This window comes from Rhinoderma darwinii, chromosome 9, assembly GCF_050947455.1.
Source record: "Rhinoderma darwinii isolate aRhiDar2 chromosome 9, aRhiDar2.hap1, whole genome shotgun sequence".
Taxonomy (NCBI): Eukaryota; Metazoa; Chordata; class Amphibia; order Anura; family Rhinodermatidae; genus Rhinoderma; species Rhinoderma darwinii.
The window spans coordinates 67,395,804-67,410,184 of NC_134695.1; the positions used below are offsets into that span (position 1 = coordinate 67,395,804).

Below are 14,381 nucleotides of genomic sequence, written 5' to 3' on the forward strand. Positions count from 1 at the left end.
AGTGTTCCGGATGGTAATAGAGGCTTTTGTTTTTTCTTCCCATTTCTAAAAATCCTATGAATATATGAATAGATTAGAATGGATTTCTCTGCAGAGGAGTGAATGTCAGCCGCGTGGTGTTCATTCTGGGGGCAAATGTCTGAAGACAATTAAATCCTCTTATCTAGCAGTCAATTGACATATGGATGAAAGGGAGGAAAACGTGTGTTGTAAAGTAGCTCTGAACTGTCGGACGTGGACAAAATGGGAGCAGGTTTAGTAGCGGTTACCAATGTTGGATGACAAGCAGAAAGGAATCATTAACCCAGGGACTTGAAAGGATTTAAAATTCAGGAAATTGAAATTTGGGTGTGTTGACTAAATATCTGTGGCATTTTAATTAGCTGTATCAGATTGCATGAAGCAATGAGAACTTCTTTCAATTAAATATCAAGTCAGGAGGGAAATGTTGGGAGATGTCACTCTACTGAGGCTCGCAGGAGTTTAAAATTAAAAAATGGCACCTCTGTATGACCTGAAGCCAAAAATTCTTCCGATTCTGGTAGCGGCGTGCAGCACTTTTGATTAGGATGAGTATCTAACATTATTTTAAAAGGTAAATAGAGGTGTACACTGACAAGGGAGGGGGCAGAACAAAATCCAAAATTGACCCCTCTTCTTTTATGGTATTGGCTCCCAATCAAGTCTAAGCTGTGGATCCAATTCTAGGTAGAGGAACGCCTTCTGTAATCCAACATTAATAGACCAACATTTTTAAAATATGATGAATGGATATATATGAGGTGGATAAATAGATACAATAGGAGATAAAAGCTGGAAAGGTACATCTAAGATAGAGGGATAGATATGAGCGACAGACAGACAAACAGATATGAGGTAGAAAATAGATAGATATACTAGGAGATTAGATAGATAGATAGATAGATAGATAGATAGATAGATAGATAGATAGATAGATAGATAGATAGATAGATAGATAGATAGATAGATAGATAGATAGATGATAGATATGAGATAGATAGATAGATAGATAGATAGATAGATAGATAGATAGATAGATAGATGGATGGATGGATGGATGGATGGATGGATGGATGGATGGATGGATGGATGGATGGATAGATAGATAGATAGATAGATAGATAGATAGATAGATAGATAGATAGATAGATAGATAGATAGATAGATAGATATGAGATAGATAGATAGATAGATAGATAGATAGATAGATAGATAGATAGATAGATAGATAGATAGATAGATAGATAGATATGAGATAGATAGATAGATAGATAGATAGATAGATAGATAGATAGATAGATAGATAGATAGATAGATAGATAGATAGATAGATATGAGATAGATAGATAGATAGATAGATAGATAGATAGATAGATAGATAGATAGATAGATAGATAGATAGATAGATAGATATGAGATAGATAGATATGAGATAGATAGATAGATAGATAGATAGATAGATAGATAGATAGATAGATAGATAGATAGATAGATAGATAGATAGATAGATAGATAGATAGATAGATAGATAGATAGATAGATAGATAGATAGATAGATATGAGATAGATAGATAGATAGATAGATAGATAGATAGATAGATAGATAGATAGATAGATAGATAGATAGATAGATAGATAGATAGATAGATAGATAGATAGATAGATAGATATGAGATAGATATGAGATAGATAGATAGATAGATAGATAGATAGATAGATAGATAGATAGATAGATAGATAGATAGATAGATAGATAGATAGATAGATAGATAGATAGATGGCAAATACGGCTTGTGTATTTTGTATTAAATATTTATTTTGCTATCATAATAATAATTTCTTACTTGTTATTACATGATATATTTTGACATTTTTAAACTTCTAGATAAAATTCCTTTGCTCCCGCTTTCAGTATCATAATTAGAAGAAAAAAACAATGGGTTAATTTACGACGTTGCAAAGCGGCCTAGTGAAAGTGAGTTTTGCTTTTGTTTAGAAGACAACTGGCAGTAAAATGCAGAATACACGGAGCTGTCAAACGCAGCATGTGTCTCCTGGATTCATTCAGTACTTTTCTGGGCAGCTCAATCTGCCACAGGATTCTGGATCCAAGCAGAATACCCAGAGCATCTGCTGAACAGCCAAACCTACACGCCCTGAAAATAAATCACGGGCTGTGCCTACAACTCCGAAATATGTTCTGACTATAAAAGGAAAAGAGCGCACATCCATCCAGAGCGCTCGCTAACAATGCCGGCCCATTCAGTGTTACATTACACACACGCTATTGCCATCATCCCCTTCCACTGAAAGCTTAACAAATGCAGCTTAAATAAAAAAAAGTTTTGATGTCAATAAATAAACCTTTTATGGGGAAATTCTTCTGGATTCCAACTTTTTTTTGACTATTCGGGTACAAACTTAGCATTAATGTATTATAAATAAATCTCCGAAACCTTAGGAAGGACTTGTCATCATCAGAAGATACATATAGAATGGTATAAATAGCTATTTTTTAATGTATCCTTATGGGGGTTGATCCTTGTAGTCAGGGCTCACCAAAACCATTGGAAATTGTTTGTTGCAATTTCATGCCTGACCACATGGTGTGCTGTTGAGGGCAAAATATACATATGAGCAACATGCACTACCTATTGGTGGATACAGTGTAGTAATTTACATTCCATGGTTGTTGCATAGATTTATAAATGTATTTCTATCCAATCCGATCTATAGAATTTATTTTTGATATTTGGATCCTTGTAGCCATCATGCTCGGTAGTTGATTTATTGTGGTCTTCAATGAAACCTAGAAAGAACAGTTCATGTAGACTCAACCTACAGCTCCCTCAGCAAAGTATTAGTATGATAAGGGCAGGTGTGATCATGTGGGAATATAATAATACGTCAAAAATTATGTTCTAATTAATTTAATAATATATCCTGCCTGTAGTCACCACTAGGGGGAGCTTAGGAGCTTACTGCATACAGTTTATACATTGAATGAATTAATAACACAGTATGCAGTAAGCTCATAAGATTTTCTTAGTGGTGACTACAGGAAGACAGAATTTGATAATTTAACGTTATGGAAGAAGTTTATGAAGTCCTCTACACCATTTTTCCAGTGTTAAAAATTCTTAATTTGCGCAAAACTTGTTTTTAAGAGCAAAATTTTTGAGCCATTTCTATTTTTACAGCTACTAGCTAGCGTAGATTTGACTCTCTAACAAACGGACCATCAGAGATGCGCCTAATTTATTTAGAGACGTGCGCCTCTTAATAAATTAGGCACATCTTACTCCAACTTTCTTTAGAATGCCAGTCTTAATAAATACCCCCTATATGTATGCAGGGAATTTGGAGTACTGTATCAGAAAAAAATTACCTTGTAATGCTATAAGCATATATTGAGAACTGAATCAGCACAAAATGTAATTTAAAAATGTTGAAAATTAAAAAAAAAAAAAAATTGTGTACCTTGAAAAAATATTAAAAAAAATATTAAAAGGAAGAGATTTACTTGAATGGGAATATATCACAAAAAAGCAACAATTTTTCTGGCTATTGAGTGATGTTCAGCAGATCACATTAATCATAGGTGAAATGGTCACTGTAAGGGCATGACCACACGTGGCGGATTTCCTCCGCAACTGTCCGCATCAATGCCGCACAGAATCTGCGTTGCAGATTCTGCTGCGGATCTGCACAAAATGTGCAGAAAATTGATGCGGACTGGCTGCTGCGGACTGCGGGAAAAGTGCTTCCCTTCTCCCTATCAGTGCAGGATAGAGAGAAGGGACAGCACTTTCCCTAGTGAAAGTAAACGATTTTCATACTTACCGGCCGTTGTCTTGGTGACGCGTCCCTCTTTCGGCATCCAGCCCGACCTCCCTGGATGACGCGCCAGTCCATGTGACCGCTGCAGCCTGTGCTTGGCCTGTGATTGGCTGCAGCCGTCACTTACACTGAAACGTCATCCTGGGAGGCCGGACTGGAGACAGACGCAGGGAGTTCTCGGTAAGTATGAACTTATATGTTTTTTTACAGATACATGTATATTGGGATCGGTAGTCACTGTCCCGGGTGCAGAAACAGTTACTGCCGATCGCTTAACTCTTTCAGCACCCTGGACAGTGACTATTTACAGACGTCTCCTAGCAACGCTCCCGTCATTACGGGAGCCCCATTGACTTCCTCAGTCTGGCTGTAGACCTAGAAATACATAGGTCCAGCCAGAATGAAGAAATGTCATGGTAGTAAAACCAATACGCTCCGCAGCACACATAATATCTGCGGACTTCATTGCGGAATTTTGACTCTCCATTGAAGTCAATGGAGAAATTCCGCCATGAGTCCGCCACTGCTCCGCAACAGACAGAGCATGCTGCGGACACCAAATTCCGCTCCGCAGCCTATGCTCCGCAGCGGAATTGTACGCATCGTCTAAACGAACACTGCTAAATTAAAGTGAAAGTCAATGGAGAAACGGCTCCGCTGCGGATTAACGCTGCGGAGTGTCCGCAGCGGAATTTAAGTGAAATTCCGCCACGTGTGAACCCGCCCTAAGACTTCTATGAAGGGATCAAGTCAACAGTAAGGAACTTTTTTTTCCATTATACAAATAAATACGGCTGAATTTTTTTCCATGCCATACATATGTATATGGAATATTACATGTGACATGGAGTAGAGGAAATCTATATCCATCATTGCCTGACTGGTTGTATAATGGCTCAGCAGGGTGGATATGTTGAATTACCGCAGACTTCTTCAACGTGTCACATCACAAGCTGAGCGAGTGCCTTACCACTGCAGCTCTTTAAGAAACATCACAGTTGTAAGAGATCCACAAAGAATGATATATGTGTATATATATATATATATATATATATATATATATATAACTGGACATCCAGCTCTGAGCAAGTAGTAAATCATTCCATGTAAGTCATACAATGGGGGTCACGTATTACAAACTGAACCCCATTGTTGTACTTGTTAAAACATTTATCTCATAGGTTTGCATGATAATACAGATACAATTGAATTTGGCGCTAGGAGATCTCCAAAAGATCTGGGGCACATGCCCAGTGCTAGCAACACCACTGGTTACAACCATATAAAGAACCTGCACCAAATTAAGGTGTAATGTGGGATTAGGAAAAAGGTTGATTTTTTTTTTGGGAAACAGCGCCACCGTTGTCCATGGCTGTGTATGGTATTACAGCTGGGATCCATTCACTTGGTGTTGATTCTGGAAAAAGTGCAGACTTATTTTTTTTTCCTAAGGAGTGGAACTTGGGCAATATTAGTCATGGGTCCATTCTCTATTACCATAGTTATAATATACTTGAGCCGGGTTAATACAACTCCTTGAAGCAAAATTTATCTCATATATTCTTGTATTTTTTGTAGAGCATGCATTTCAACCTGAATGCATCTAACTCACAGGCTGTGGGCCCATTCTAGACATGAGCCCTTGGGCACGAATAGTCAAAACACCACTGCAAGGAACCTTTAACTAAGGCATATGGTCAATAAAATCTTCACATTTTATAAAGACAAAAACAGACCACTGTCAGACACATGAAATCCATCAATGCTAAAAAAAAATAAAGCTCACCCTTACCTTTCTTTGAAATGCCTCACTAGAGCTTTCCTTTGGTTACAACTTGATGCCATAGTCATCCCATCTGATTGACATCCATGTTTGTGGGATATGAGTCTTCCATACATTCCAATAGTTAATACATCAACTGGCCTGAAGAACAAATAAGTATTAGATGAGTGGGTATTTATTCTCAAATTGTCCATTATGACTTAGAATTTCAATTTCTAAGTGGAGCTATCTATTACACATAGACACGTATGACTGTTACAGCTGCAAATGTTTCCATTTAATTTTGGGAAACTTTCATGTTCCTGTTAAGTAATAATAAAGTTTCACATTTAAATAATTTCTGAGCGACTTGCAATACCATGCCAGGCCATATGGAGTGCTGTTTAGAGAAAACATGTCTATAAGTAGAATGAAACAGTAGTTTATTGATTGTAAAGAAAAAATAAGATATATTTATATTAAAAACGTATAATTCACCTACAATTTGTTCACGTTCCCCATTTTACTGGCTTCAGAGTCCCTGACACTTCATGTTCTGAAGGTGACATTATGATTTCTGGTGCAAGTCATTTTAACCTGTGCCGTTAAATGTGGCATTTCATCAACGTAATCACAAGATATGAGGGCATGGATGAGAGAACATGGAGTAACGTGGCTTCACGTAGGCCAGAGGTGCCAGAACAAAGTAGTATTTTAAAGGTGAGTATTTTAGAATATTGTTTTTAAATGGAGGGGCAGCTTTAGGTAAATTGAAATTTCACTACAGTCCTTGAAAACCCTTTATGCTTCACTTGAAAATGGAAAGCACCTTTACGTCATAGGCATAACTATAGGGGTGCGAAGGTTAAAGTCGCGTCCAAGCCCAGGACACTAGGGAAGCCGAAATGGTCCCTCTGTCCTATATGAGGAGATCACTACTTTTAAATAACACATGATAGTTGAGGACCTTGTTGCAGATTTTGCATTGGGTCCCAGAATCGTCATATTACCCCCATGCCTTAGGTTCTGTTTTTTCCTTTGTCCCCTACTTCTTCATCCTCCATCTAATTTGGGATATTTTATGTTTTATCATCTCGATATTGTGTTTTTGCTACTAAAAAGTGAACATTACAATTTTTAACACCACTGTATTCGAAAACTTGAGGAAAAAAGAATCCCTCCTCAAGTTACTTATGCAGCCCTGACCGATCTGTCCTTTAAAAGCGTGACCCCTGCCAAGTCCTCAAAGCTCCTTGCCTTAGATCTGTCACAGTTCCTCATTCACAGCTTCATTCAACTGCCAACGTTGGACCTTCATGTCAACATTAATTAACCTACAGCGGGACTCCATAAATTCTGGACTTGTTCCTATTTACTAACCCATTTCTTAGATTTAACTATTTTTATTATTTTAATTTATTTTTTTAAATGAAGAAAAATACTCTTATAATATTTATTTTTTATGAAGATTATTTTGTGTTATGTAGTTTTTATCAAATACAAAAATATAATTTTATTATATTTACGTACTGAATTTAATAGAATATATTTTGTCATTTACTTATGCCAGCATCCTGTGTTTGTGCATAGAAACAAGCAAAAAAAGAACTAAAAAATAACGGACAATGTTTTTTGGGGATATAGACCGTTGTAGGCTTTGACGATGAAACAAGTAAAAGCTCAAAGAACCTTGTATATTTATAGAAACAGTATATATAAAAAAAAAAAAAAAAAGACTTCTGATCCTTTGTCCTTTCGTGATCAAAAGAGTTTAAATTCACAAGACTCAATTCTATCAGTTCATTGAAGACCACTGACAACCTTTTTTGTCAACATTTTTAAGAGGATAGTCCTATTACTGAACCTACAAAGGGCAGGTCAGGGAGATAATTTCTATATAATAGTCCGTATGTCAAGGTCAGTAGTGTTCAAACGGCTTCAAAGTCAAGGTGTTAATGACTTTGACTCTTTATGACCAATGTTTGAGTCAATGTGTTGATAGGGTAGGCTTGAGTTAACCTTTGACTTGGTTTTACCTCTTCACATTGTGGTACTTTATAGATATGCAAATAAAACTGAGAACTGCTATAGCTTAACCAGCCTGACAAATAGCTTTCCTGTATGGACATTATAGAGAGGAATCCATTCCTGTCACAGGAGAAATGTCTGGCCAGATTGTAGCTGATCGTCAAGGGTTAAAAAAAAACAGACAACCTCTTTAAGAGAGTTTACTAATGCCCCATGCATACGGACGTAAAAAAAACGTAATATGTTCCGCAATTAAGGACCCATTCAGTTCTATTGGCCGCGGACGCCTTTCAGTATCGCGACGGATAGGTGTCCGTGCCGTAGAACTGTACCGCAAAATATAGAACATGTTCTATCTTTTGCATTTTACAGGCCGTGCTCCCAAACCGTATATGGGAGAACGGGCTGAAAATACGGGCTGCGGCGGCCCGCCGTGCCCACAATCGCAAGCCGTGATTACAGGCACGGCCGTGTGCATAAGGCCTAAGTCATTCAGAAGGACCTTGAGAGGTTATACTCCCATGTAGACCAAAATCAAGGCCGACTCTAGATGTATGTGAGTCTTAGGGTGTCTATCCAACCTTTAGCTTGACAAACATAAAACATGTTTTCATAGTTTGCTATGGGCCTCCCAAGTCCAGTGGGCTATGGCATCCGCCCAGGTTTATCTGTTTTCGATGCCAGCTCAAAACTTTTAAAAAAAGAGTATAGTCTAGCTTGTAATGGGTTAGGAGGTGCCACTCGCTTTTTCTAGCTTTCCTATAGTAGATCAGGAGTCATTTACGGAGTCCATTGTATAGATGCCTTCTTCTAAACGGTCCTGTCCAAGTTACAGGTTTACCTTAAACACACCAAACACAATAAAGCCTCTCCCTCTGGTGTGAACACCGTCCCAAGTATAACGATACTACAATTAAAAAATGGTACATTAAAGGAGACTTGCCATAGACATTTCTGGCATATACACAGCAACTATCTCCAAAGCCGGGGGGGGGGGGGGCATCCCTTGACCTGTCTGTCGAGGTAGCCATAAGCCTTCTCATCTAGGGGCGGATGAATTGAGAGGAATACACAAATGCGCGCAGCTCTTTCCGTTAATTTCTATCAGATTTACAAAAACAACCGTACAAGCATGCTCAGCTGCAAATGCGATCCACTGCTTCGGTAACTCGGCCACCTCTCTATTCATTCTCCACCTGGATTCGGTGACCTGCTTGTTCCTAACCTGGCAGGATGTGGGTTGGAGGACCCCGGTTCTGGAGATAAGTGCAGGTCCTTTCAGACATTTGTGGCATAGCCTATGTGATATATATATACATGATAGGAATACCCCTTTAAGCATCTTCAACATCTGATTAACCTTTATTGTCTCCAATGATACCCCATCAAAATAATCGAATCAACCATTTAATCCACAGCGGTATCTGAGGAGGACTCTATCTGCCGTATAGTATTTTACTCTTCCACTTAGTTACAGCTTTTGTTGTGACTTCAAATGGGTTCAGCTTGTTCCCGTAAATCTTATAACATGGCAAATTTAGTATCTGTGTTAGACTCTGAATTGTTTTGCACTTTCTCTTAGGCAAAGTGTTAATTCCTGTTGGAGTCAACTGTAAAATGATGTATCTGTGGCGTAAGGAACCTGAGCTTGCTCTCCCGGGGAGACCTTTCCTGTCTGAATCCTTTCAAACTGCCTCAGACTTGGAGAACATCAGACAGACGCTCTCTCGAGACTGGTGGCGAGAAGAGAAGAGACCGCGTCTAAAACTTACATTAAAAGATCCACTTTTCTCAAAGCAAATAAAACAACTAGGCAAAATTGAATACATAAATTGCAGATATTATGGTTGGAAATGAATGCAAACATAAAGGTTCAATATGGCACTGGGAGAATGCTTTGAGATTTATGCACCTCCATGAAATATCTAATATTAAAAACTCAATGCAAAAAAAAATCTTAATTGTACTTTTCCTCCATGACAGAATTATATATGAATTACATTATCTTTTGGTAAGAACACAAGTTGTAGGAGGGGAACGTTACATGATAATTCTCCACCAACTTGCTCAAAGCCTATAGTATTCCTGGACAGTTACTTTATATCATTGGGAAGGACAGTGAGCATGCTCCTGACAGTATATAGGATGCCCACACTCTAGATACCATACACTAAGAATTTGGGATCCTGCCGATGGGGTACCCACTAATCTTGACAATGGGCTTATTATAGTCCTGGAGATGCATGGAGCTTCTCTCCTACAAGGAATATGAAGAGACAGTAGGAAACAAGTCTCAATATGTCCTTTTCAAGGATGGTGAGTTTCATGAACCACTACCAGCAAGGAGTCCCATTTTGATCTTTGTGCCTTTCTGGTCTGGGATATGTTCTCTTGATATATGTAAGGTTTCTTTTTATCTACAGTTCTATACTTCAAGTTTAAGCATCCTTTTGTAGTGCGTAAACAAATAATACACTTTAGAGAAGAGTTGTGTACACACCGATCAGCCATAACATTAAAACCATCTGCCTAATATTGAGTAGGTCGCCTTCGAGCCACCAGAACAGCTGTGACCCGTCGAGGCATGGACTCCACAAGACCTCTGATGGCGCTCTGTGGTATCTGGCACCAAGACGTTAACAGCAGATCCTTTAAGTCCTGTAAGTTGTGAGATGCGGCCTCCAAGTATCGGACTTGTTTAGTAGTACATCCCACAGATGCTTGATCAGACTGAGATATGGGGAATTTGTAGGCCAAACAAATATTTTAACTGTCAGGTTTCCTAAACTATTCCTTAACTACTTCTGCAGTGTGGCAAAAGGCATTATACTGCTGGAAGAGGCCACTGCCATTAGAGAATACTATTGCCCTGAAGGGGGGTACTTGGTCTGCAATATGTAGGTGGTACATCTCAGAGTAACATCCACATGAATGCCAGGAGCCACGGTTTCCCAACAGAACATTGCACTCCCTCCACCGGCTTTCCTTCTTCCCATAGTGCATCCTGGTGCCATCTCTACCCCAGGTAAAAAACACAAACCCACCCAGCCGTCCACATGAAGTTAACGAATTTGTCAAACCAGGCCTCCTTATTCAGAGCTCCATGGTCCAGTTCTGATTCTCACATGCCCATTGTAGGTACTTCTGGGAGTGGACAGGGGTCAGCATTGGCACTTTGACTGGTCTACGGCTACACAGCCCTATATACAGCAAGCTGCGATGCTCTGCATATTCTGACACCTTTCTATCATAGCAAAGGTAACTCAGCAATTTGTGCTACAATATCATTTTGGTATTCTCCACGAACATCAATGAGCCTTGTGTACCCATGACCCTGCTGCCGGTACACCGCTTGATCTCATTTGGCTGTTTTTGGTAGGTACCAACCACTACATGCTGGAAACACTCCACTAAACCTGCCTTCTTAGATGCCCTGACCTAGTCGTCTAGCCATCTCAACTGTGCCCTTGTGAACGTCGTTCAGATCCTTACGCTTGCCAATTTATCCAACCCATCAACTTCAAGAACTGACTGTTCACTTGGTGTCTATTATACCCCGTACCTTGACCGGCACCATTGTAACAAGATTATCAATGTTTTTCACTTCACCGGTCAGTGGTTTTAGTTGATCGGCGTAAGTAACTTCATCGAATTTGTCATTGAACTGTTTTGTCTTGTACACCATGATAATTCATTGAGTCGTGATAACACAATAATTTTACCTGCATACCTAAAAAAATGAGGAGTTAAATGAAGAACTCAGCTCTGCTACAGTTAAAAATAGATGCCATATGCCTTATGTGCATCAAAGTTTCAAATAGTTTTTGTTCAGATCAATGCCATATTGCTGGCAAAAGCTAGCACTTTAACATAATGGAAAGACGGATTTCCATATGGAAAGTCACCTCCCGTTACTGATTCTCTTTAACCCACCGCTGTACATTGGATCCGTATTTCCATATATGTGTTCATTTGAATTCCGGATACACAACAATCCAATAGATTGATTTTGGAGGTGAGATTAATACTACACCATACAAAGCCCACAGCTTGTTCTGCACCTCGCAACCAGCCAGAGTTTTCTCTTTCCAAACATCAAAGAACACATATGAAGAGTAGGCGCTTCTATAAAGGCCACCAGAGATTTCTGATAGAATGACCTTCAAGTATACAGAGTATTTTCAGAATAATGCTCGGCTGGGCGTCACTGGATGACTATGCACCATTAACAGATTGTCAGTTTACAATCACGTCTCGAATGTTTGTGAATTTGATGCTGAATTCCTATCATTATTTTTTGCTTTACTGAACACTTTTTCCAAAATACAAAGCTCTTGAGAAGAAATGACAACGCAGAAGACGGTCATTATAAAGAGAGGAGAGAAATACTGGTCATCCATAAGAAAAAAGCCTCCTTGTAAAAGCCAGAAATTTATGAATTGCTTTCCTAATGCGTTGTTCTGTGGTCTCATCTGGACTCAATGTAAAGTTTATAAAAAAGAAAAAAAAAACTAAAAGTGTTTTAATGACATTTGTAGTGGCCTCCGCTCCTCTACTGCTAGAGAACATGCGTTTTGTATTTTCTGTCCAAATTTATGGAAACTTTAACAATCACAACTATTTTGCTTCGGCAGAACCCTCTTCAATGTATCAGGTGGATGATCTCTTGACCTACTAACAAAATTGGGGAATACAAATGTAGTTGAATCGATGAATGGGAACAGGACTATTTCAATTAGTTTGGTCTTTATTTAATCAGATCCACAAATATGTAACATTTTGGACCCAGATTAGTTTTTCGTCAGGCATTCAATTTGGCTCCTATCATCAATGTCCTGGGGTGGAGAGGACAATCGGATCTGATTTTGGCCAAATAATGCACATTTAGGACTTTTAAAAAGACTGTTTTTCCATGGCCTTAAACCAATGCATTCAGAACTACAGCATAATATGGGCTATAGACCAAAAATCATGGCTTGACATCTAGATAGTGTAAGTAAACCCATCCCAAATGGATGGAAAATAGAATTGTCTTACGTCTAATTCCTCTACTGTTTCTTAACAATATATATATATATATATATCGGATACAAAGCAATGTGTTGATAATTAGTGATATATTCCGACCGTTAAATTTTTCTTCATAGCAGATATAAGCAAATTAAGGAAAATTTGCCTGCTTGCCAATTTGGCCAATTTCCTATAATGGAACGGTATTTTCTCCATTTAAGACAATGGAGTCTAAAATACAGCTCTATATTTTGTTCTTATGGCAAAGAATTGGGTTTTATAATAGGAAATAAGAAAAAATACTTGGTCCGGTGAATCGACCGTCAAATCGACCGTCCCAATCTTATTGTTGTATAGGAGGAGGCTCGTGATATATTGGGTTTAGTAAAATTTGACAGAGAGCTGCCAGCCAGTCCCTGGCACAGTAGGAAGAATTAACCCCTTTACATTACAATCCAATGCATTTCTGCTGCAGGGCTGCGGAGCATTGACATTACTATCTCAGGGAATGCAGCAGAGCTGAAAGCCATATGCATCCATTCTCCAGTCAGTCAGCAGAAAATGAACATATATTGACCAGCAAGCGGAATAATAACTTTGTTGACAATTTCAGGGTTGGTGTTCTCAGATAGGACTGAGTGGGTGGAGTGAAGTAGAAAGCGGCCAAAATCCAACCGTTTACTGGCATCTCTCCACCTATCTGGATGCCAAACTTCTCCGCACGTTGACATGCTGCTCATTTTGTGGTGTTCTAAGCAGAAACGTGGAGCTGTGTACAGTCATTACACTCACAGCAACTGGGCACCGAAACAATGTTTCAACTTCTTTCCACATAGAGGTATTTTACCATTGTGTTGGAAAATACTCTAAGCTTTCTAGCCTGAGAAAAGTCAAAATATGGTTGCAGCAGAGCTGAATTTGTCATACGGTAGCATCTTTGCATCATGATAATAAAAGTTACAGTTAAGATAATGTAGATTTACCTACAGTCCTATGCAAAACCACTGATATTACATTGTGATATCATGAGGAGATGTGTCCAATGACACAGTCAGCTCTGCTACATCTATAACTTGAATATCCATTGTAGATCAACCACCTTAAAATGTAACCATTACAATGTTCTTATCAGTTGTAATTGCTTTTCACAGACCATAAATGGTGTATGAATCTGTGGTGTTTCCAGTTGTGCTGCCTGTCTAAGAGCCGCAACAATTCTGAAACTGCAATTTTACAGGAAACAGGTAGATTAGGATGAGCATTGATATGGGAGGGGGAGGGGCTGCACTGCGCTGGATTGCGAAAAATTACTTAATTGGAATTTTATTTTTCTTAAAAATTTAATTATTTTCAGTAATCAATGCTACTCCTGTAACTGCAGATTAGGGGGTAAACATTTTGGAATAACTATTCCATATGACTTAGAGACTCTAACCAACTATGTCAAAGTAAAGATGTAGTAGAGCTGAGTTTGTCATTGAATAGTAAAGTATTCAGTAACTCGCTGTATTGGAACACTTCAGACAAAACTGATAAACTGTACGGGGCCTGAGGGGTGGAGCATGACACAGGTTTTTAGTGTCTTATTAATTCTTGTGTCATGCTCCTCCCACTTAGGTCCTGCACAACACAGTATATCAGTTCCCTCTGAATGTTCAGTGTGTTAAAATATACACTCTTCATACATAACCATGTTGATTATGAAATCAATCAACTTGCT

General features: G+C 38.6%; 1 protein-coding gene across 4 annotated transcripts in view; it reads right to left on the minus strand.

Moving 5' to 3' along the window:
- LRRC4C (leucine rich repeat containing 4C) overlaps nt 1-14,381 on the minus strand; it is a 596,740-nt gene that overhangs the window by 280,976 nt on the left and 301,383 nt on the right. For all 4 annotated transcript variants that reach the window (XM_075838030.1, XM_075838032.1, XM_075838028.1 and 1 more), the window contains one exon: nt 5,654-5,785. The gene's annotated coding sequence lies outside the window, so the exon portion shown is untranslated. The remainder of the gene's footprint in view (nt 1-5,653; nt 5,786-14,381) is intronic.